The 26,075-nt window shown below is 44.5% G+C and overlaps 1 pseudogene; it reads left to right on the plus strand.

Moving 5' to 3' along the window:
• LOC101717674 (protein THEMIS3-like) overlaps positions 1–25,494 on the plus strand; it is a 50,596-nt pseudogene extending 25,102 nt beyond the window's left edge.
• Positions 25,495–26,075: the final 581 nt, after the last annotated feature.

Consider the following 26,075-nt stretch of genomic DNA (forward strand, 5'->3'; position numbering starts at 1 on the left):
CATACCTGCATGACCACCCCAGCCCTTATTCATGACCAAGAGCCAGGGTTCTAATGGAAGAGGAGGACAGAGTTTACACTCATTCCTGTCCACACAAGGTGTGGGAGCAGTGTCTGACATCACGGGTCTTTGATGGCCAAGAAGTCTCCATGGGGACAAAGCCTGCCAGGAGGGGAGAGAGGGTGAGAGACGGACAAAGAGATGCTATCACTTCGCATGGATGTGTTAGGACGGCAGGGGCCTCAGTGACACAAAGCGTTGTTCATTTATAGATGTTCTGGCCACCAGGAAGGCCTCTGTGTATGATGTGCAGCTGGACACAGGGAGGACCAAGCAACAGAGCTGGGAGGGGCCCTGGAGGTCCACCATCTGGCCTCCTGTCACCAGTGCAGGGCTTCAGGGCCGTGTCTCAGCTCACAGAACTGGTGAGTGACCCAGGGCTGTCACAACCTGGAACCACCAGCCGACGAATATCTCCTCTATCCTCACTCCGGTGCCCAGCTGTGTGCATAGGGCAGCTCGTGTCCTCCCACCCCGACCGTGGCTCTGCCCCATCAGCTCCATGCATCCGCACCCTAGGCTGCTCGCTCTGCTGCTCTGAGCCTTCATGTTTTTGTGTTCCAAGCTACACTCAAGGACAGTCACTCCCCTATTCAGTCTTCCATGGCTGTAACAAAACACATGAGACAGCCATTTATAAAGGGTAGAGGTTTAGTTAGCCTATGGTTCTAGAGGATGAGACACTTAGGAGATAGTACTGGCGCTTTGTGAGGGCCTCCGTGCTGTGTCATAACATGGCAGAGGCCACCACATGGCAGGACAGCAACTGTGCTAGCCTGGGTCCCTCTTCCTCCTCTGCAGAGCTGCTTATGCTATTACACCACCCCACTCTCGGGACCACAGCTGACCCTAGTCACCCCCTAGACACCCCACCTCCAAGTACCATTGAGAATAAGTGTCCCACACATGAACTTGGGGCGGGGGGCGCACACAGAGTCAACCCAGACCAGTTGCTTTTGTAGATTTTTGGTGAATGTGTTTGAGCAAGGCTAGGCTGAAAGGAAGCTGCTGTCATGCTCCAAGCTTCCCACAGTAGTGGCCTGGACAAGATAAACATGGTGGCCTGCAGAGGAAAGGACAAACTTGAGATGTATTTTAGAAGAACTGAGAGACACTAATGATGTTATAATGAAATCCTGGCTTCTGGCTTAAGAATAGGCGTGGGAATCTGGGGGCCATTTATCACCAAAAGGAAAGCTGTGGAAGAGAGAGATGGCTTGGGGATTTTTAGAACATGTGAATTTCAGTTTTTCAGACAAATATGACCTCAGGTGGTCTGAAAGTGCCAGGTGGACATCACCCTGAACCCTGCAGTCTAAGATCCTTCTCTGTGAGTGAAAAGTTTGAGTGACACAGTGACAGTCCCCGCCCCCTTCAGCCTCCATTCTTTTTTTTTTTTTTTGCTTAAATTCTTTCATTGGTACACTTTAGGTATACAACACATTTACATTTACCATTGGGTGCTTGTACCTGTACATGATATATCTTGGTTCTTATTTTTTCCCCATTCCTTGTACTCCCTTCCCTAATTATATAGACTTTGTTTCCATTTTTTCCTTTTCTTATACTTTTGCCTTTCCCTTCTTTCCTTTCCCCTTCCCTTCCCACTTCCCCTCCCCCCATGGACCTGTTCTTCCTATTTCAAATTATCAATTATTCATTTTAATCATTTTAATCCTTAATTACACTTTCAGTTTCTCACACCAGAGAAACTATTCAGTATTTACACATGTGTGTCCTATTTATTTCACTTAAGATGATGGTCTCAATATGCATCCATTTAGCTATAAATGTCTCTTGTTTCTTGATCTTTATGGCTGAGTAGTACTCCATTTTATTAAAAAAACACATCTTCTTTATCCAGTTTCCAGTTGATGGGCACTTGAGCTGTTTCCAAGCTTTAGCTATTACAAACTGTGCCGCTATAAACATGGGTGCACATATATCACTGTGGTATGATTCTTTTAATTCTTTTGGGAAGATACCCAGCAGGGGAATAGCTGGGTCAAATGGGACCTCTAGCCCTAGTTCTTTGAGGCATCTCCATACTGATTTCCACAGTGGTTGCACCAGTCTGCACTCCCACCAACAATGGAGAAGGGTTCCTTTCTCCCCACACCCCCGCCAGCATTTGTTATTGGTTGATTTCTTTATAGCAGCCATTCTTTCTGGAATGAGGTGGAATCTCAGCATAGTTTTCATCCGCATCTCTCGAATGACCAGTAATGTTGAACATTTTTTCATATGTTTATTTGCTGCTTTTACTTCATTGTCTGAGAAATGTCTGTTCATTTCAGATGCCCATTTTTTGAATTAGGTTTTTAAATTTGAGGGGTCTGATTTTTTTCAGTTTTTTGTATATTCTAGATAATGGTCCTTTGTCTAAGGTACAGCTGCTAAAAAATTTTTTCCCACATTGTAGGTTGTCTCTTAGCTCTGTTGGTGGTTTCTCTTGCAGTGCAGAAGCTTTTTTAATAAGATGAGATCCCACTTGTTGATTCTTTGTGCTAGTTCCCATGCTACTGAGGTTTGGTTCATAAAGTCTTTTCCTATGCCAATGTCTTCAAGAGTTCTACCTATCTTCCAGCAAGTTTAGTGTTTCTGTTTTAATATTTAGATCTTTAATCCACTTCAATCTTAGTTTAGTGCATGGTGATAGGTATGGGTCTAGTTTTAATCCTTGGCAGGTTGAAATCCAGTTTTTCTAACACCATTTATTAAATAGGCTATCTTTCCTCCAATGAGGGTGGTTGGCTCCTTTGTGAAAGATGAGGTGCCTGAGCATGTCTAGAGTTGTTTATGCATCTTCTAATCTATTCCACTGATACTCAGGTCTGTTTTGTTTTTGCCAGTACCATGCTGTTTTTATCACAGTAGCTTGTAGTATAGTTTCAAGTTGGGGATTGTGATATCCCCAGGTATGTCTCTGTTGCCTAGAATTGCTTTTGCTATTCTAGGTCTCTTCTGGTTCCAAATGAATTTTTGGATTGTTTTCTCTAGTTCTGTGAAACATATTGTTGGAATTTCAATCAGCATTGGATTAAATCTATATAACAGTTTTGGAAGTATGGCCATTTTCACTATATTGGTTCTTCCTACCCAGGACCAGGGGATGTCTGTCCATTTTCTTATATCCACTTCTATCTCCTTTTTCAGAGTGCTGTAGTTTTCAGTGTAGCCATCTTTTGTCTCCTTTGTTAGATTGATTCCTAGACATTTCATGTTTTTGGATGCTATTGTAAAAGGAACCGTTTCCGTAATTTCTCTCTCAGTGTCTGTTTTTCTGTGTACAAGAAGGCTATTGTTTTTTGAGTGTTGACCTTGTATCCAGCTACTCTACTGAATCTCTCAATTAAGTCTTGGAGTCTTTTGGCGGAGTTTTTTGGGTCTTCTATGTAAAGTATCATACCGTCAGCAAATAATGACAGTTTAACTTCTTCCTTTCCTATCTTTATTCCTTTTATTTCTTTCTCTTTTCTAATTGCTATGGCTAATGTTTCCAGAACTATATTGAGCAGGAGTGGTGATAATGGGCATCCTTGTCTTGTTCTTGATTTTAGCATGAAAGTTTTCAGTTTTCATTATGATGTTGGCTGTTGGTTTTTCATAGATAGCCTTAATCAGGTTGAGATAAAGACCTTCTATTCCAATTTTCTGTAGGGTTTTTAATCATGAATGGGTGTTGGATTTTGTTGAATGCTTCTTTCTGCATGTATTGAGATGATCATATGGTTTTTGTCCTTGGCTCTGTTAATATAGTGTATTACATTTATTGATTTATGTATGTTGAACCATCCTTGCATCCCTGGGATTAATCCATCTTGGTCAGGGTGTATGATCTTCTTGATGACCCTCTGTATTCTGTTTGCCAGCATCTTGTTGAGGATTTTTGCATCTATGTTCATTAGGGAGATTGGCCGTAGTTCTCTTTTTGGGTTGGGTCTTTCCCTCATTTTGGAATCAAAGCAACACTTGCTTCCAGGAATGAATTTGGAAGTATTGCTTTCCTTTCAATTTCATTGATGAGTTTAAAGAGTAATGGTGATAGTTCTTCTTTAAATGTCTTGTAGAATTCAGCAGTGAAGCCATCAGGACCTGGACTTATCTTTGTTGGTAAATTTTTTATTGCACTTTCAATTTCACTCATTGTAATTGGGGTGTTTAGAATTTCTATGTCTTCTTCATTTAACTTTGGCAATTCATATTTAGGAATCTGTCCATTTCTCCTGTGTTTTCCATTTTATTAGAGTAAAGGTTCTCAAAGTAGGTATTGACATCCTCTGGATTTCTGCTGGGTCTGTTGTGACTTCGCCTTTGTCATTCTTAATTGCATGGGTTTGAGCTTTTTCTCTCCTTTTTTTGATAAGGTTGGCTAAAGGTTTGTCCATTTTATTTATTCTTTCAAAAAACCAACTCTTTGATTCATTAATTTTTTGTATTGTTCTCTTAGTCTCCATTGCATTAATTTTCTGCTCTGGTCTTTATAATTTCCTCTCTTGTAGGAGCTTTGGCTTTGTAATGCTCTTCTTTTTCTAGGAGCTTGAGGTTCTGCATTAGGTTGTTTATTTGAGTTCTCTCTGTTTCCTAATATGGGCATTCACTGCTATGAATTTCCCATGTAGAACTGCTTTCACTGTGTCCCATAGATTCCTGTATGTTGTACTGGCATTATCATTTACTTGTAGAAACTGTCTAATTTCTTCTTTAATCTCCTCTGTGACCCACTGGTTGTTCAGGAGGGTGTTATTCAATTTCCATGTGTTTGGGGGTGGGGGTTATGGTTTCTTACATTATTAATCTCCAATTTTATTGCACCATGGTCTGATAATATACAGGGGGTAATTTCAATTCTTTTACATTTACTTAAACATGTCCTATGATCTAGCATGTGGTCTATTTTGGAGAATGAACTGTGTGCAGCTGAAAAAAAATGTATATTCTGATTTTGTGGGGTGGAACACTCTGTAAACATCTATTAAGTCCATTTGTTCAATAGCTTGGTTCAGTTCTAGAATTTTGTTGTTGATTTTTTTTGTCTAGATGATCTGTTTATCTGTAATAGTGGGGTACTGAGGTCCCCCACTACAATTGTATCAGTGCTTATTTGGTTTTTCATGTCCATTAATATTTCTTTTGTATAGTTGGGGGCATTCATATTTGGTGCACATATATTTATGATTGTCATCTCTTCCTCTTGAATTGATCCCTTCATAAGGATGTAGTGACCATCTTTGTCTCTCTTAATTAGTTTTGGTCTGAAATCTACTTTGTCTGCAAATAAGATTGCTAACCCTACTTTCTTCCAGGCTCCTGTCACATGGAGAACTGTTTTCCATCCTTTTACTTTCAGTCTATGAATTTTGTTTTAAGTGTGTTTCTTATATACAGAATATTGTTGGATTTTGTTTCTTAATCCATTCTGCCAGTCTGTTTCTTTTGATTGGTGAATTGAGGCCATTAACATTGATGGTTATAATTGATAGATATTGACTCATCCTTGCCATGATGTTTTACTGTTGTTGGGTCTTTCCCCCTCCCCCCTTTTTCCCTTTAGTGTCTTGCCTTGCCTGGTGGATTTGCTCTGTTGGGCCTCCTGGAGATGTGACCTTCACTGACTTTTTCTAGGATATTGTTTAGAATTGTTTGGAGTGCTAGTTAGGTGTTCATGAAATTTCTCAGGTGTTCTTTGTTGTGGAAGTATCTAATTTCCCCATTGATTTTGAAAGATAATTTTGCAGGATACAACAGTCTAGGTTGGAAGTTATTTTCTTTTAGGGCTTGAAATACTTCACTTCAGACTCTCCTTAACTTGAGGGTTTGTGTTGAGAAGTCTGCCATGATTCTGATGGGCTTTCCTTTGCAGGTGATTTGTTTCTTTTCTCTAACTGCTTGTGGGATTTTGTTCTTCTGTTGAGTTTCTGGGATCTTGAGTGTTTTATGTCTAGATGTAGATTTTTTTTTATCATGGCTAGTTGAAGTTCTATATGCCTCACTTATCTGTATGTTCAATTCTCTACCTCTGTCTGAGAAGTTTTCTACTATTACTTCAGTGAACAATTTGTTTATGTCAATTGTACTTTCTCCTGCTTTTTCGTGGACTCCTATCAGTCTTATGTTATTCTTCTTTGCATTATCTAGCAGCTGCTGGATTGATTTCTTGTGGTCCCTTACGATTTTTAAGAAATCTCTGTTTTCATGGTCATTAACCACAATTCTGTCTTCTATATCTGATATTCTATCTTCACATTCCCTTAATCGGCTGTGAATACTTTCAGTGGAGTTTTTAATCTCCTGTTTGAATCTGTTTCTTGGATTCCATTTCTTTCTTATGTTGCACAATCATGGTTTCCATTTCTTTCTTATGCTGGGCATTCATGGCTTCTAGCATGTTTCTGAGCTCATCTATTTTTTAAATCTGTTTCTTTTCTAGAGCCTCTAGTCATGTCTTTCACTCTGCTCACCATCTCTGTAGTTATCTGGGAGATTATTTCTGTTTTGAATTTTTCTAGAGCCCCATTCATCTGTTTTGTTACTTTCTGTGGTATCAGTTCAGGTTGTCCAGGTGGTTGATTATCACCTTTCCACCTCATTTCCCCCAGGATTTACCCTTGTTGGGGTGGAAGTCTGAGTTTGTGCCTTACTTAAATGTCTTCTCATTTTTGTTTTTGATACTATCCTTGGTTTCATTCCTGGGCTGATACTTCGAAATTGCTTATTGTAAGTATCTTTGTTGGTTGTATTTAGAACCCTTATGGGATGATTACTTCTCAGAGGTGTCTTCCAGATATAGCTGGTCTTTAGGTTTTGAGTCCCTAATGGCTCTGAGGCTGTCTTATTTTCATTTCACCAGGAAGGACCACTGATTAGATCAATCACAACACCTGAGCCCAAGTGATACAATTAGCAACACTATAGCATCAAGCACAGCTTAGAAAATGACAATTTGTGGTAGTTATTAATCTATCACCTTTAACTGTGTGAATTAAATCAAAATCAAGGACCAACCCAACATATGTTTATAGTGAATAAATGCTTCAATATAGCAACTTTACCCTTCGGAATACAGAATTAGAAGGAGTTGGGGAGGGAGGGATAGGTAGAAGGATAGGGGAAGGTTAGCAGTGAGGCCAGAGGACACAGGATGATCAAGCAAACTCTAAGAAACTGTTGAAGCCAAGAGGAAAAGACAGAATGAAAGAACAAAGATGAGAACAGAACAACTTAACAGAAATAGGGAGGCTAGAAACAATATTTACTTTCCTTTAAAACTAATGACAATAGAGAGAAGGAAAAAGAGAAGAAAAGAAAAATAAAGAAAAAATCCGATTTAGGGCCAGAACAGGAACAAAAAGAGAGATGAAGAACAATAAGAGATAGCAAGAGAGTGTGTGTGTGAGAGAGAGAAAAGAGAAAAGAAAGCAGAAAAAGAAGAGAAAAATAAAAATTTGAAAAGAGTAGAAAAAGAAAAAAATTAAAAATTAAAAATAAGAGCAAAAAATAATAATTTTGAAAATAGAAAATAAAAATGAAGGGCCTCCTTCAGGGTATGTCTTTGCTGTCACAATAAATAATGTGGGCAGCAGTGTGCAGATATAAGTCAATGAGTCTCAGCAAGCCAGTCACAGACCCGTAAGATTCAGGCAGATTTCTGGCTGCAAGTCCCAATTGAGCTCCCTGTCCTCCTGCAGGGTTGAACTCCGCAAGGTTGTACTGCAGGTTTCAGCTGCCCTTCCCCTGAAGATAGTCCAGGTTCTGATGGGAGGTGATGATCCCTCCAACTTACCAAGTACGGTGGTCTGATGTGCCTTTATTGCCGAGAGTCTTTTCACTTTTCCAGTGGGCTTCAGTTTTCATCAAGGAGCCTGAGAGGCCCTCTTTCTTTTGTTCACTTTTGCTCTATCTTCTGGAGCTCAGGACAATGGCCTTTACGACCCCCTGTGCCTCTGTAGTGTGGAACCAGGTATCGGCACAGCCAGGAGGGACAGAGGCAGGGAGGGGGTTGCAGGTGCCCCCTCAGGTGAGCTGGTGGCTGGGAGGCGGGTTGAGGGTGAGATGGAGTGGGGCTCCATGCGGTTGAGTTCCTCACCATCCACCGGCTGGTTGCTCTTCAGCCTCTATTCTAACATGCTGGTCTGGGGCAGGTCCCTGCAGAACCCAGACATGTTGGTTAGTATTTCAAAGAAGAAATCTAGGTAGGGGTGTGCACCTGGGAGAAAGCAGCATAACAATAATCCTTCAGTTCAAGGGACCAGGCAATCGTCTGGGAAGAAAAGAAGCTGGGTTCGAATTGCCTGAATCTTGAGGAACCCCAAAAGTTCACAGTCAGGAAGCAAAGAAAGACCCAAGGGAAGGCGGGCAAAGCTGTAGGAAATCTGCTAGAGTGTCAGTGACTCAAGTTCTCCTTCCTGTGGGGGACCGGTCCGGAAGGAGGAAATAACCCCGTCATCCTATCACTGTTACTAGAAGTTGGGGAGGGGGCTGGGGTGATAAATGGACATGGGATTTTAACAACGCATGCAATATGCACCTACTGAAGCATCCCACTGAACCCCATTCCTATGTACAATGAATACATGTTACTCAGAAATTTTTAAAAAATGAAAAACCATTGGGAACTGAAGGTCTGTCTTCCAGGAGTTGGACAGTTGGCTCCATGGTGGAGGGTGTTGTGAAGTGGGGGGAAACAGTTACTGATGGGAAACAAGAACATTCCTGAGGGGTGTCAAGTCCTGGGGCTCTGCAGTCCTTCAGGAGGCCTGGACACGGCTCCCAGTCTGCCCTCTGTGGGGACAAGGGCCGAGTCAGGATGGAAGCAATGAACCCCAACAGCGCACCACGCCCAGAGTCATTCCCACAAGAAGCAATTTCCCATCCTTTTTTAAATGTAAAATTGGGCAGCTTCCCCAACTCCTTTCTTCTTCTCATCAAGATAAGTATGGGGCTGGGGATTTAGCTCAGTGGTTTTGTCGCCTGCTATGCAAGTGCAAGGACCCAAGTTCAATCCCTGGTACCAAAAAAAAAAAAGTATGTTTTCTGCCTCATTGGGTATCAGGCTCATTTCCAGCTTCTTTGTATATTAAAAGAGAATTTGGAAACTACAATCAGATTATAAAAAAGACATGGTGCTTACTTACACACTTTCATCTTAAACAATTTAATTTCCAAAACTGCTGCCTAAACGAAAATGAACAAGATTGTTTTCATTTCCAAATTACATGTTGCTAAAAAAAACACAATCCAATAGCTTCCAGCCCACCAAAGTGCTCTGATTTAGTCTTAACTAATCATTTCTGACTGTGAAAAATTAAGCTTTAAAACTGAGATTTTTCCCCAGACTGTACTAAATTCTGCTACTCTTTGTTCAAGAACAACCTCAGTTATATTGTCTGTAATACACAGTTTCCACCTCCAGAATGAGTACCACCAGCCTTCCAAAAATCTGTCAGAAGCCAGTATAAATTATACTGTACTTTTCATACAAAATAATCAAGGTATTCTTTTTAAAAAATTATCATTCAATTTCTGTCGCATCACAATTTTCTAGCTTTATTTTAGTTTGTTGCAAACTAGACTATCACATTATAGAAAAAGTACCAATCCAGAGGAAATACTTTGGGTAAGTTGATTGCTTGGAAGAAAGGATATGTGTTATGCATTTGTTGTAAAATTAAATTTAAAAATGCAGAAAAGTACAAAAGGAAGTACAGTCACGTGCAGTTGTAACACCTAGGGATGACAGTGGGTACATTTCATGCATGTACTTATAGCCCTGCTCTGTGGGCGCCCATGTCCTGTGTATCACACACACACACCATCCCCGACACACAAATTGAGATCAGATTGTTGATACCACTCTGCCTTGTGATCTTTTTCCTTAATACATCACAAACACTCCTTTTGTGATGTAAGTCTGCTCGTGATTATTTTTTTTGTTTGTTTTGGTTTTCGGGGGGTTTTTTGCTCGTGATTATTAAACTCTACACAATTCCATCCTATAGCCACTCCAATAGTTACTCAATGTCCCCAAATAATTGAATGTTCAATGTGTATTTATCCAGTTGTAAATAATGGCTCAGGGAATACATGCGTATGGAAAGCTGAGTGTACATCTCTGATGACTTCCTTCGAATAAACTTCTGAAGGAATGCATGTGTCAGACAGTGTGTTAGACACGTCTTTAGAATTTCTTTTATTAACTATGTTTAGAGCTTCAGATTTGTCCTAAAATTGACCAGAAGGTGCAGAGATTTCCCAACCTCTCCCGTTGTCAGCATTTCTAGCCAGAGTGGTATGTTTGTTATAAATGATGAACTTATGTCCTTGACACACCGCTATGAAATCTGAAGTCTACAGTTAGGATTCACACTTGGCGTTGTACATGTGTGGGTTTCCACACATGTACAATCACATACGGCCACCACAGTAGTATCAGCGTTTCACCGCCCTGAAAGGCCTTGGGTATATACACATTACAGGCTAGTTAAATATTGCCAGAGTGGGCCAACTCACACTCTACCAGGGAGCATGAAACTTGCTGGGTCTGCTTTCTTGTAACAAAAATTATAAGAAAAAAATCTATTGCCTGTTAGATAGCTGAATGATGATACCACATTTTGATTTTTTTGGTGACTTTTAGTGAGGTATATAGTTATTGGTTATTTAAATTTTGTAAGATGCTTGTTCAAGTCCTTTGCCTATTTCAATTTCATACCTTTTCTGTTTTATGTGTAAGAAGCTTTTATTTTACCCACCTAGTGCCATGGTCTAAATATCGTGATCCCTAAACTCAAAGCTCGAGCTCCCTCACCATGGTGATGGTGTCCCATGGCGGGGACTCCGAGAGGTGATTAGGGGAGGAGGGTACAAATATGTTACGAAAATTTTTTCCATCTTCTGCTGACGGAGCCAGCCGTCACTTATGGAACAGCACCTGAATGGGGGAGGATGAAGAAAAAGAAAGACGCAGAGATGGAGTCGGGAGCCTCTCCAAGAGACTGCCGCGGCGCTTTTTTATTCTCCTCCCCTTTTTTTCACAGGTGAGTTTGGTTATTAATCATGACCCTTATCAAAGACACCTGCTTCCTTATTCTCTAGTTCTTTGGAAATTCCCCACCCTCATGGGCTTTCTTGTTTCTCGGGTTTACAAAACGTTCATCATGTTCCAGGACAATTTCTGAAGGTAAACATCTAATTTGGCAAGGACACGGTTCCTCGTAACAGAGTCTCCTTGCTCTATACAATGGAGGGTAAGATTTAACATGGAGCCTCTATGGCTAACACCGCTCTCCACCTCTCCCCCTGTTTTATATATTATGATCAAGGTCCCTTGATCATGCAGATAGGCTGTGCCTGTCTTAGGTGAGGAATGTAAAGAAATCCCTTACCCGTCATGGAGTCAAGAGCATCACAGTAGTCTTGCTCTGTCTTAGGTTGGTGATTTGCTGTATTCCTCTTACCCGTCACTGACTACCAGCCTCTGCAGGGAATTACACAATGGGTTTAGGCGGTGTAGCATGTAATTGTAGACCATGAGTACTTCCAGCCATCCTCATTAAAGAATGCACAAACATCTGCAGTAGTGCCGGAAGGATCATGCATCTAAGAGGCAGCCCTCCTCCAATAATTACTATGGAAATGAGTTACCGCGTAAATGCAGATGTAGATGGCAGAACTTTTCTAATTTGATCGATAAAATCCTGTGCAGCCTGGGCTGCATCAAATTTGAGGGGTTCTGCATTTTGGAGATCTATAATATCCAAATCTAAGAACACATTCGCAAAACCATTATCTGATTTTCTGTTCGGGTGACACAATTGCTTATTTGACAATTGAAGTAAATTACATTATAATAATCATAACCTTTCTGAACACTAATATTTCCTACAAGCAATACCTAAGAGCGCATGACATATGCAATGACATTTCTTTTGGGATGACAAGAATTTTCAGACCAGTCCAAAACATAAGTATTAAGTCCAGTAATATTATATCTCACAGAGGCATCCGCCACACATCTCTTCCATGGAATAGTCTTATTGGAGCATTAAAAGTCTGAGGCACTACACCAGTGGTCTCTATACCCACAGGTAGATGTAGATGGACTCCAGTGATCCCGCCTTTGCATTGAGCTACCTGCCTTCCTGCCAGGGTGCGAGCGCTCAGTCTTATACAATCAGTTCTGTCGATTTTGAAGAAACATATGGGGATTCCGGTTTCTGATCCTGTGTAGTTGAACAATCGGACCTCGTTCTTGTCAGGTGCCGCCGGCTCATCCAACAGCCTGGTATTGTTCACCCATACCATTACTTGTCCATTTTTTCAGCTCGTTGGATGTACAACAGGTGGATCAGGTTCATAAGTCCAATAAACCTTCTCATTAAGCGTCATCATTAGATTTATCAGCAGGACAGTTGTCGGGATCATCCTGAGGGGCAGGAGAATTTCCTGCAAAACGGACCCATCTTTCAGGCAGCCACCTGGCACCTTCAGCGTCCTTTGCTCCATGAGCGCGAAGCATATTTTGAAGCATATGTTCAAAAAGCATTCGGCTATTACCAATACCCATCTTGTTACTCCCAAGTGTATTCACCGCCCTTAATTTACTTATCCAAGCTCATGATCCACGGTGTCCTTCACTATGGTCCCCCGTATTCAGGTCCCTGTTCGGGCGCCACCCATGACGGATCCAGCCGTCACTTGTCGAACAGCACCTGAATGGGGGAGTGAGGATGAAGAAAAAGAAAGACGCAGAGATAGAGTCAGGAGCCTCTCCGAGAGACTGCCTCTGTGCTTTTTTATTCTCCTCCCCTTCTTTTCACAGGTGAGTTTGGTTGTTAATCATGACCCTTATCAAAGACACCTGCTTCCTTGTTCTCTAGTTCTTTGGAAATTCCCCACCCTCATGGGCTTTCTTGTTTCTTGGGTTTACAAAACGTTCATCATGTTCCAGGACAATTTCTGAAGGTAAACATCTAATTTGGCAAGGACGCGGTTCCTCATAACATAGGCTCCTTGCTCTATACAATGGAGGGTAAGATTTAACATGGCGCCTCTATGGCTAACACCGCTCTCCACATTCTGCTGTCCATTCTCGAATCCCCTTGCCTATCGCCCTCAGAGCCACTGGGGAGCCAGATTCTCCCAAACCTTTTCGAACCGTGGCCCTGACCTGCAAAGAGAGGACCTCACAGAGCCTCTCTGCAGCACCAACCCCTCCTCCCGGCACTGTAGGAGCTTTCTGCTCTGCAAAATAAGTGTCCACAAACTTAAGACAACACACATTTATCATTTCCCAGATTCTGTTGGTCAGAAGTCTGACTGCAGCGTGGCTAGATTCTCTGCTCAGCATCTCCCCCAGGTAGAATCTTGGTGTTGGTGAGGATGTCTGATGTGGCACTTGGGGTCCTCTTCAAGTCACCTGGGTGGGGCGGAATTTGGGTCTTTAGGTACAGGCCTGAGGCCCCGTTTTCAAGCTCTCAGCTGCTGCTGATGGGATTCTGATACTGGGGTGCAGGGGGCTGCAGGGATTGGGTAACAGGCAGAGCTGGAAGAATTCCAAAGCGTATGATAGAAAAAGCATTAAGGGGCTGTTGGCAGAAAGATGGATGCTGAAGGCATTTCTGGGGAGGGTGCAGATGGAAATGGGGAACACGTCATTGGGCACTGTGGGAAGGGTGACCTGGGTCCGCAGTTGCAGAGAACGTGGGGCCTCGGCACCCAGGCCACTCCATCTGCTGCCGAGGATGGGTCCTCCGTGCAGGCCAGCTGGGGTGCCCCAACCCAAGAGTCCCATCTTGGGGCCCACCTTCTAGCACTGCACCTGACACCACAAGTTCTAAGTCAGGCTTTCTAGAAGCAGCACTCGGGACAGGGAATCACAGAATTGAGAGGACCCGATGTTGGCGACAGCTTAGCAATGTGTAGGAGTAACCTTAAGTTTAATTCAGTCCTTCCACAGCCAAACTACGTCCTATGATAATAAAAGGAAGTGAACACAAATAGGTTCTACACAGTGATTTATTTACTATGAAAACTTGAAGACAACCAAAATGTCCAGTGGTCAAATATTTTATTATTCATACCTTCATTTCGTTCCAAAGAATAGGTAACTAAGTTCTAGTCACCAATTGGCATACCAAATGGTAACAGCAATAACGACACTGCAGAGGAGTGATTTCCAGCAGACAGCTTTCCACTACTGTAACAAACACCAGAGATGTCAACTTATAAACAGCAAAGGTTCATGTGGGCTCTGGGGTTGGAGGTTTCAGTCCATGATGGATCAGTGGCTGCTCTAGGTCCTTCGGGGAGGAAGCACATCATGGCTGGTGGTGTAACCGTTCCCCACGACCCGGAAGAGAAAGAGAGAGGGGAAGAGGGAGAAGCAGCGCTCCCGCCATCCTCTTCAAAGGTCCCCAGTGGCAAGAAAGCACCCAAAGATGCCACCACCTCGTGGGCCAGGGGCTGAGCCTTAACACACGGCTCTCACAGGGACGCATATCCAAACCTTAGCCTGAGCTGACCCACAAACTGGGGGACGTAGGGACATTTCTTTATATCCTTAAATAAACTGAAGTCTATATCCAGCCCGCAGGCCGCTGCAGTGGTAGGAAATGTCCCAGCATGGTCCCTCCCTCAGCTCTTCCCAGCCCGCCCAGCCCCATGCCCACCCACAGAGTGGCTCCAGCTCTGCTCCTTGGTTTCTGCCTCTTCCTTACTCTCCCTTGTCACATAAACAGTTAACCAGTGTGAACCGCAAGCGTGCCCTAAGCTGACTGTCCCCCAGACCCCCACCTGCCTGTCACCTTTGTCACCCGGACCTCCCTTTCTCCTTGGGGCTGTGTGCTGCCTTCCCTCGGGCTCCTCTTCCTGCCCGCTCCATGCAGCCTCCCTTGGTTCGGCACCTGTGCCAGGCTCAGCCCTCCCTAACCCTGGCCGAAGCTGTCCCTCTGCCCCAGTGGCCTTGCTGGGGGTCCACCCAGGGCCAGAGTCCTCCCCACACTCTGTTACAGACCTGATGGGAACAGGGGCCTTGTGCACCCTGTGCACCCAGAATTCCCCACCAAGAGGGCCCCTGGCACGAGGCACCAGGTGCTGTTAGTGCATAAACCTTTGCCTCTGGTGTGCCCCAGGCCTGAGCCCACTCTTCCCTGCTGCACTCAGGACACCCCACCTCAGCCTCCAGGTGCCCCAAGTTCCCTGGCAATGCAGACTCTTTGCCACAGCTCCGATGGGTCCTCAGGAACAAGCGCAGAGCAGGGGCCTTGCCACCCCATCCTCAGGCTGCACTGGGCCAAGGCCTGACCGGGCTCCTCCTGAGTGGCTGAAGCACTGGGCTGCTGGTTGGTTGTAAGCAGCCGCAGTGTTTAGGCAGCTGGGAAAACCCTCGAGGTTGAGAATTGGAATACACAAAGAATGGGGGAAATATTGAGCAAGTGTGAATTACCCTGTCACATAATGGAAAGTGAAAATGACTGGACACAAAATCATATAAAATGATTGATTATAATGTTTTTAATGAACAAACAAAACACTGGAAGAAAATAAAATAAAACATTTCAGAGTTTTAGAATAGATGTCAGTAAGGGTAATTCTGACTCAACTTTTACGTATTTGTACATTGCATGTAATGAGAGTATGTTGCATTTGTAATTTTTTTTAAGTTTTTAAAAAAGTTTTTGACTCCAGAATTCCACATCTGTTAATTTATAATTTGAATGTATTTTCAAATGTGCATGTAGATAGTATGACAAGACTGTTCATTAAATAACTTTTCATTGTAGTGAAAAATGAAAAACAAACTAAATATTTCCCCCCAAAAAAGAGATAACCTATAATGATGGAATATAAACATACCCTAAAGATATGGTAGTCAAAGAATACCTTAAGTTATAGACAAATTGAAAAATTATAAAACAGTACAGGAGCTTTTTTTGTGACTATGTACTAACACTTAGAAAAAAACACCAGAGTTTAAAGCCAAAGTTAGCTTTAATTATTGCTCAGTGGTGGTATTACAATGTTGATTTTCTTCTTTGTACTTAACTTTCTTTTTTTCTTTTCATTTTTTTAAACAATAAACATAAGAAATCATTTTTCCTTTAAGGAAAAGATTTATTCTAGATTTATATATTCTTATATATTCTACATTTTAACACTTTATCTAGATTTTAATCCCTTATCAGGTGTATAATTTGCAAACATTTTCTCCAATTCTGTGGGTTATATTTTCACTTTCTTGATAGTGTTCTGTGATGAACAAAAGCTTTTAATTTTGATGAAGTCCAACTTACTTTTTTGTTACCTGTATTTTTGGAGCACTAGTTTTTGCTTTTAAAAATAAAATATCATTGTTCTTCTTTGAGTGGTTTTAATTTTTTGTATGTGTGTGTTTGATAATAAAGTTATTTAATAAAACTTTAATTAAAAAAATAAATAAAATATCCCTGAAGGGAGGCAGGAGCAGGGAAGGGGATGAAAGAGAATTAAGATGTGTTAAGTACACGTACCATCTCCCCACAAGGGATGTATTCACTATGTACCATAGACATGTACTACCAAAATAAATGAATAACAAATAAATGAGGAAAAATCCGAGCACTCTGGGAGCTGAGGTGGCTGAATCAAAAGTTTGAGTCCAGCCTGAACGACAGAGAGACTTGGCAAAAAGACTATCTCAAAATTTAAAAATAACTCAGGATGTACTTCAATGTGAAGGCCCTGGGCTCAATCCCCAGTACCACGGAAGAAAAGGAAAAGAAAGGAAAGGAAAAGACAGGACAGAGTTGGGGGGTGGAGCTATCAATGAAGATCAAACAGAAACCAAAGTCCCCTGCTATTGTATTGAGTATTCTTAACAACTCTCAAGAAATACTCTTTTTTAAAGTGAAACTTCCAAACCTTCAGTTGTTTCATTCATGTTCCTTGGCATGCGGTGGAAGGGCCATTGTTTTTTTGTTTTGTTTTGTTTTGTTTTTAAGGGCCATTGTTACTTCATGCACGGATGATGCATCACAGGCACACAGTCAGAGACTGATGTCCGAGCGCGGGTCAGTTCTGACCTCAGTGAGGGCAGAGGCTTATTTATTAGCAAAGACTCTTGGGTGCAACTGATAGAAAACCAATTAAAATAGCTTAGATAGAAAGGGGAAGGCCTGGTCCTGTAGCCAGGGTTGCAGTAGAGTGCTTTCAAGTGGATCCAGAAGCTGCACCTGTGATTTCTCTTTTCTTCCTTCCTTCTCCCTGCTCCCTGCAACCTGTATGTCCATGCTCCCACCTTTGTGTGTGGAGACCCTGACCCCAAGGTATGGTGTTAGGGAATGATTGGTCAGGAGAGTGTAGCCTCCGGATAAGGATTAGCATCCTAACAAAGGAGGAAGACAGCCATCCACAATAAAGGAAGTGGTTCCACGTGACACAACGAATCTGTTGGCACCTTGGTCTTGGACTTCCCAGCTTCCAGAACAGTGAGAAGCAGAGTCTTCTGTCTGTTGCATGTAAGCTGCCCAGTTTGGGGTACTTCTAAAAGCCTGAACAATGGAGTCACTCCCTGGCTCTCTTATTCTTTCAATTTCTTGGCTTTACTTGTAACAAGCAAAAGTGTGGTCTCATTCATACCTATTGTACATAACCTCCTTTACCATGTGGCGGTGATCATGAACAATGCAGTGGTGTTGTGTTAGTGTACAATCCCAATAATTAAAATATTAAGTCCTAATGAATGCTGATAGGGCCTCTTTGGATCACATGTCCATCTCTGAGCCAATCACTGTGGCCCAGGAAATGGGCCACTCTGATTGGTTAACTTGGGTCATGTGTCCAGCCTTGTGGCTTGAGGTGCAGGTTCAGCAATAGTGGGCTGAAACTTTCTAAAGAGAGGGGTTGCAGTGAGTCTACCTACACATGCTAGTGTTCACCAGCCAATACTGTGCAAATATTTAGTAGTGATGCCTGGCTTTCTTTTAGTGATATCTTTCTCTGTTGAATTTGGTGGGGTTTTTCTCATTTGGTGGGTGCTATAGCTTGGATCTGGAGTGCCCTCCAAAGGCTTATGTGTTAAGGGCTTTGTCCCCAGCTCAGCACCATTGGGAGGTGGACCTTTAAGAAGTAGCACCTTGTAGGAGGTCATTAGGTCACTGGAGGGATGACCATGAAGGGGATTATGGGGCCATGGTCTTCCCCCTTCTCTTCTGCTTCGTCACAATGAAGTGAACCAGTTTGGTCCCCACACTTCTTACCAAGATGTGCTTTCCCCCACCACCACCTGATGCCTAAAATAGATCTAGCCAATCATGGACTAAAACCTCCAAAACTCTGGGCTAAAATAAACCTTTCCTCTTTCTAAGTTGATCATCTCAACTATTGTGACAGTAATGGAAAGCTGACTAACAGCCAGATTTTTATTGACATGACTGAGAACGCTGTGGCTTTATTATATAGGGAAAGGTCCTTTGACCCATGAAAGTTTCCATTTAGAAGGAACTTTGAGAGGATTTTGGGATCAATGGATAAACGACCTTATGCATACTACTAGAGGGGCACAGAACCTTCCAGAAAGCAAGAAAATTGAAGGAAATAATAATGACTATGGTGATATGAAGGGAACCTCAGGATTCTTTTGATTGCCAGTGAGAGAAATTTGTTCTAACTGGCTTAGACCTGGGAAGACAGGTTTTTAAAAAACATATATATTTATTTTATTTTATTTTATTTTCAATTATTTTCTTTGGTAGGGGGATTGAACTCGGGACCTTGTGCTTGTGAGGCACGCAGCAGAACCACTGAGCTAATTCCCTGGCCTCAATTTTTTTAATTCATTAGTTTTATCAGTACATCTTAAGTATGCCATATGCTGACATTCATTATTGGGAATTTGTACCTTTATATAATATATCTTGGTTCTGAGCCCAGGGATAAGCTCTAGTTTCAGACACAGCTTGATCTATACCTCAGCACCTACAGGATCCATCTTGAGCTTCCAGTTGGGTGGCCACAGTCACCACAGTCACAGGGTACCTATGTCCCTCATGCTCCCTGAGATAGCAGCCAACACTGGACTCCTCAGGCCATGGCTGTGCTTTCAGAAACTGTGATCCCAGAAACTCTGAAGGCCTCATTGACATGAGCAAAACAGAAGCGGGGAAAGCTGATGTGTGGTCCTGGAAAGGTATGATCCCTGGGTGGACAAAAGTCCTCCTGCAGAGGCATTCCACTGATGTGATAAAGTACCTGAGATAATCAATTTAAAGGATGAAAGCCTTTTTCTAGTTCATGATTTCAGAGGTTTCAGTCCATGGTTACCTGGCTCCATTGCTTCTGGGCCTGTGGTGGGGCAGAACATCATGGCTGGGAACATGTAGTAGGGCAAAGCAGCTCACCTCATGGTGAATAAAAGGAGGAGAGTGTGAGGAAGGGGTGAGTCCCAACATACCAGGTCATGCCCCCCATGACCTCACTTCCTCCCACTAGACCCCACCTCTTAAAGTTCTCACCACCTCCCAGTAGCAGTACCAGCTTGGGACCAAGTGCTCAACACGTACCCCTTGGGAGACATCTGAGGTCCAAACTATAACAAGGGAACAGGATCTCTCCAGGGCACCAAGACCTCTGGCAATCCAGGGAGAGGGCAGAGAGTGTTCCAGGCAGGGAAGGGAAGGGTGAGGGCATGTTCAGGAAGAGACTGCCAGGCGTACCTGCATTTTGGAGCAGGTGCTGGGATAGTGATGGGAGATAGGGCCCCCGGGGCACACAGGGATAGGGATATGAGCCAAGTGGTAACAAACATCAGCAGATTCTGAACACAGGAAATGGTGTGTGGTGTTTGAAAGATGAGACTGAGACACAGAAACCATTTCAGAGCAAATGGGAGAGATGCTAAGGCCTGTTTGGGGCAGGGTGGGAAATAGAGAAGGCAGGAGTCTGAGGGAGGCCCACTGGGTTCCTCGAATTCAGCAGGTTAGAGGGAGAGAGTTATATTTAAAAAGCAACAATAACAAACACTGTACTTCCAAATGGTGCTGAGTTTGGAGCCACAGTTCTGATTCCATTCCCATTGGTGGAATAACTTCAACACTGCTTTCTGTTGCTTTCTCTGCAGGGAGGTTCCAGCTGATTGCAGATCCAGTCCCATTGGAAACAGTGGCCAACTTGGCCCACTCTGTCTGTGTTCCCCGAGGTCCTGTGACCCACAGAAGCCCTCCCTGTTTTGAGAACTTGGGCCCCATGGCCAAGCTGGAGCTGCCCATGCTGCTCAGGGAAAGACAAACATTGTCCTTGATTGGCCTTGAAGTTTGGGAAGGGAAGAGGCTGCTGAGATGCGAGTTGGCAAGAAAGAAGCCTCTGCTGCAGCTGCTGCTCCCCATGGACTGCTGGGGCCAGTTCCAGGAATCCCAGGATGACCAGCTCTGTACCATCAACACCATCGTGAGGTGGAAGCTGCTCACAGGCAGGAAACACAGGCTCAGGGCAGCAGGGCACAGCCTGAGGCTCACTGTTTGGGAGGCTGAAAATCCACACAGCCTGGGACCAGCTCTGGTAAAGGCTCTGTAGCAGATGGCATTATGCCAGGTGCATGCCAGGGAGAGGGATCACACAGCAAGACAGGAAGCTGCAGGGGGCAGTGTTGCTCTTTTATAACAACCGTCTCTGGAGAGCTAAACAGGATTCCAAGAGTACTATTTTAATTCTCCCAGAAGGCAGCGCTCCCAATGACCTAATGACCTCTCATTAGGCCCTGCCTCTTAAAGGCACCACTACCTCTTAACGTGCACTTACTGGGGACAAAGCATCCCGCACACAGACCTTGGGGGCCATGCACAAACCATATCCAGGCCACAGCAGAGAAGTTCTGCAGGCACACTAGGCAAAGACATTGTTTGCCTTGAGGATACCCTGTCATCCAACACACAGCTGTTACTCCAGTGCAGGGACTTGCTGGGCCACGGGTTTGCAGATTGATGGGCAGGTGCCCCAGAAATAGCTGCAAAGAACCCACTTCCAGGAAGTACCTACCTCTTGCTTCTCTGACTCCTTGATTTAAGAAGAACTGAAGGATCCCAAAAACATAGTCCTAACAACTCTTCCCAAAGAATGTGATCTATCCCATTATTGTAAAAACCCAGCCATCTCGTCACCTAGTATATTGTTGTCATCATCTATGTTTAAACATATTCCTTTAGTGGACTAGAAATGCTTTTATTTGATTCCCTTAATAAATATTCATTTAAAGGTGACAGCCAGATAGATGGGCTCTAGGCAGGAAAAAATAGTTTATCCTTTGAGCAAATTTATTATTGGTGCCTTTTCTTAGATGTTGTCATAAAGGCCAGTCCCATGCTGCACATTAATGTTATGACTTTGTTTATAGTCCATGTGACTCCCAGAATCCAGTGCACTGTTCTCTCTACTAGTGGACTGGATCATTTTATTTTCCTTTGCAGAAAAGAAATATTACATTAGGCATGAATTTGTAGCAGGCTTCAAGCTTGCTGGAAGATCTCTTGCAGGGGGCAATGTTTGTAAAAGACTGGTCAGGAGTCATGGCAGGGCCTAAGTGTGTTCTTGGTTGTTGGGTTTGCAGGAGAAGCCCTGCTCTGATTTGCGCTGCCTTTCTTTGTTGACCATACTCAGACTGAGTAGGAACCAGCTCCCTAATCCACTCTCCATCATGGCCCAGCATCTGGTGACCATTTCTCGCTCTCCCTCTGCTCCCTCCTTTGAGCAGTGATGACAGCAGTGGTACATGCAGGAGGAGTGACTGGTCAGTGGGCACGGTCCCCAGGGGAGCGCAGAGTGAGAAGTGGGTGGCCCCGAGGTGTACAGGTGCTCTGTATGCCTGGTGAACCCCAGGACACCTCTCTGCGCTGGGTGTGCGGGTGTAAAACTGAATCTCATTTCCTCCTCCCAATCTAATCCTCATGAACAGCTCCTCTTTGTGTTTGTTTGCCCGCCTCAGGCACTTACAGCATATGGGCTCCCATACTCTGTACAAAGAAGAATGAATATTATCATTTAAAATAGGTGGCCTTTGGGCATGGTGGTACCTACAATCCCACATACTTAGGAGGCTGAGGCCAGAGACCCGCTTGAGCCTCAGAGTTCAGGACCAGCCTGTGCAACACAGCAAGATGCTGACTCCAAAAAAGAAAAAGAGATGCTGGGTCAGTGACGTTAGCAGACAGTGCACACCATCACAGTACACGTTAGCCGCGCTGTGCGACCTGGGCTTGAATTACTGGGACATCCAGGGTCCTGCAGTGTGAGCTCACCGCCAGGTCCCGGCTGAGACACACCAGACCCGGGGGAAGTGCAGGAGGCCTAGTGTGACAGAGACCTACCCAGGGTTCTCCCGGAGGCCTTCCGAAGAGATCTTCAGTGGCTCCACCACCAGAGGAGGCCCCGCCAGACCAACAGATTCCTGACCACAAGACCAGGTTTCAAAACTGCTTCTGAGTTCATCCCAATAGCCTGGTCAGGTCAGTACTATCCTTATTCACTGGGTTCAGAAAATAACGATCTGAGAGGTTTTATAGTTTAGCTTACAACCCTAGAAAGGGTCGCAGGGTGTCGAAGTGGGTTTCCATGGGTTACATCTATCGATAGTTACCACATTAGAAATTAAAACTGAGAAATTGAAAAATATTCACAGATTTATTTTAAAATAATGAACAGACTTCATCTTTCAAAGAGCCATCGACATCATGAGAGAGAGAGAGAGAGAGAGGGCCCTACCACCTAGAGCCTCGGATCTCCAAAACTAACCCACAGGACAGCTTGTTTTCTTAGTTCACTGCTGGAGATCTCTGGTCAGAGCACCCTCCTGACTCTGCCGGGCATCCTGAGGCCACCACTGTCCAGCTTTGAAGGAAAGCGGCCAGTGCCGAACCATGCCCCCATCCCTTCCATGCTTTTATGGTTTCCCGTACTTTTAAAGTGGATTTTATGTCTTAATTAGACGCTCTTTGAGGTTTTGTTTTATGAGACAGGTCTTGTTGAGTTGCCCAGGCTGGTCTCCAACTCCTAATCTCAAGCCATCCTCCTACCTCAGCCTCCTCAGCAGCTGCTGCTACAGAAGCGGGCCACTGTGCAGGCTCTTAGAGCTTTATTGAGGAAAGTCTCACTTCTTGGCTTCTTACAAAGCTTAAATTCCCCATAAACCACTGACTGAACACACTTGATCCAGGTTTACAATTTCCTCTGGAGTACATGCTCCTGTATACAAAACCCTTAAAAAGAGTGTGACTTCAATGTCTGTTTCCAGGCATCAACCGGACACAGCCAGATTCGAATGTTTTGCTTTAGCGTGACTCCTGCCCAGTTAGGTTGAGGTCAGAGTTGACCTTGAGCCCATTACATCCTCCATGTTCCGGAAGTCAGTGGACCTGTGTCAGCCTGCAGCCCTCTTGGTCATACAAATGATAAGGCTAAATTTCCTTCTAATCATTGTGGTATTTTCATTTTACATGAAAACCTAGAAGGGAAAGGTGGGGAGATGAGGAACAGCTGCTTTGTCATTGTGCTATAAATGTTCTTTCTTTATGGCTTGCTCAAAGCCCTTTTCCATTTAGAAATCTTGGGGCTTAAATAACTGTACTGAGATGCTCCTAAAACCATCGCCTCCAAAGCAGCACATCGTGACTTGTGTCTTCATAGAAGACTGAAGCCAGAGACAGTCCTGCACCTCAGTGACACTCGGTCCCTCATACCATAGTGTAGAGGTGCACCTGCCTGGGCCTTCCTGCCTCAGCCTCAGGAAAACCACCTGACTGTCCCTCTGTCCTTTCTGTGTTCCTGGAGGTCAGTGTAACCCACCTCCCTTGCTGTCTGGTCTCAGATTAAGTTCAGCCAAGGTTCTCAGAGTCCACAGCTCTGAGAGGGGAGGGAACGGGCTCCCGGGAAGATGGCCAGGCTGGCTGTGACCCTTTGCCAAAAGCTCCAATCTGGCAGCTCAGGCTCTGCCACCACCTCCCTCCTGCCTTCAGATTGAGGGAGGTAACAGCTCCCTGCGTTTATTAGCCTCCTTCCAAGGCCCCTCCTGAGTGTGTGGCTCATCTCCCCAGCGCTGTCCACACCTCGAGTTCTTATCTGCGGGCCCTGTTACCGCCCTGAGGTCACCGTGAGGATGGGTGCACATTGCAGCTGTGAGAGTAGGGATGAGCTGTCAGCGGCTGTCGCTTTGCAGTGCACATTATTGTCACTCGCCTCAGAGCATGTGTTCTCTCTTGAATGTGCACCCCGCAGCCCCTGGGTCCTAATGAAGTGTGATGTCCAGGGCTTCCTGTGTATCCTTCAGCACCGTGTGCACTCAGAGCAGACGCAGAGGGTGTGGCCTGAGTAGCCTGTGGCTGGGTCCTTCCATGCTGGCCTCTCGTTGCGTTTCCAGCAGCGTATGCTTTATGATTCTCTTGCACTCACTGTGCCACGTGAATCTAGTAGGGGCCCCAGGACCTCATGCTGTCACCCTTCTTGCCCCTGCAGGTGAACACAAGGTCACCACCCCCTCTGAGCTGGACATCCGTGTTGCTGATGTGACAGGACTGGGACAGAATCCAGATGAATTTGTGACAATGAGACAAAACCTCAGCATGGAGGAAACGTGATTCCTGCTGAGAGTCAGGGTCACGAGCATGGTCACTGCAGAGCCCTTCCTGCTGAAGTGCGGGCAGCTCCTGACCATCCTTGGGACCAGGGAGTGCACCACTTCCTGGCCACAGAGCTCTCCAGAGGGAAGACGGGGCGCCACTTCCTCAACCTTGCCCCCTACTGGGACTCGGTGCTCTGGAGAGGCTGGTATTTCCACATGGTTTCCGACATCGCCATGGCCATGCAGCAAGACAGGTCCAGTTTCGGACCTGCAGGGACCACACGTCCCCCACAGAGCAGTTTGCACCATTTGCAGCCAACGAGTGCTTTCTGGTGCTGCAGACGAGTGTGGTTGCTGCTTAAATCTGCAGTGAGCTGCAGAGTTGACATCCTCAACTGCTACAGTACTGCCACCAACACCCTGGTCATGCTGCGTCTGTTTGCACAAGGTGACTTCCTGGAGCTGGCCATGGACCCTGGTGTGGGGAAGCTGCAGGAGGTGTGCCAGCTCACAAGACTCCCGTGTCACCTCAAGGCAGTCAGCCCGGACCCCACAATAGCCAGAGACCCTCTGTTCGGAACAGAGGAATTGAGAGTTGACAATGTCATCATTGAACAATCCCTTGTAGCTAAAAGGTGAAACTTTGCTGGAACCCACACTGGAGATCCCAGTGGAGAAGACCGATGTGGAGGTGTCAGTCATAGAGAACAGGTTACAGGGCAGAGATGGTGAGGAGACCAGCACGGCTCCCCAGACATAGAAGAGATAACCGAAGCAGAGGCCCTGGCCTACAGCAATTGCTTGGTTGCACCCCATCACCACCGCACCCACCAAAGCCCAGAAGTTTGTCTTAGAAAACATGATCATCAGCCCTGCCTCCTCTCCAAGGAGCAGCCACTGCCTCTGAGGACCTGCGTGTGTTGGGGTTGCTGGAATGTAAAGGCTCAGATGGACAGAGATGAAACCAGATGCGTTCAAAGTTACTTATTTCCTTCACTCTTGGACATTTTTTGCCAAGAGTTGTTGTGTTAGCTTTCCCATCGCTATGAAAAATACCTGAGATAATGAACTTAGGAGGAAGGGTGTATTTCTGCTCCCAGTTTCCAAGATTTCAGTCCATGGTGGCTTGGACTGTTGCTCTGGGCTTATGACAGCACAGTGTGTTGGGATCAGAATATGTGCTGGGGAAAGTTGTTCTCAGGGGAACCAAGAAGTAAAAGAGAAAAACAGGAAGAGAACAGTCCCTTGAAGGGGTTGGAGTCCCAGTATTCCCTCCAAGGCCACGCCCCCATGACATCACTTCCTTCCTCTTAAAGGTTCCCTCACCTCCCAACAACACCACACGTGGGGTCCATGTCTTTAATACACAGACCTTTAGTGGATGCTTACCTAAACCATAGCATTTGTCTTTAGGTGATAGATATTTTTCCCGCTG

Source organism: Heterocephalus glaber, unplaced genomic scaffold, assembly GCF_053883595.1.
Source record: "Heterocephalus glaber isolate CG9 unplaced genomic scaffold, H.glaber_assembly_v1.0 deba00000331, whole genome shotgun sequence".
NCBI classification, from domain to species: domain Eukaryota; kingdom Metazoa; phylum Chordata; class Mammalia; order Rodentia; family Bathyergidae; genus Heterocephalus; species Heterocephalus glaber.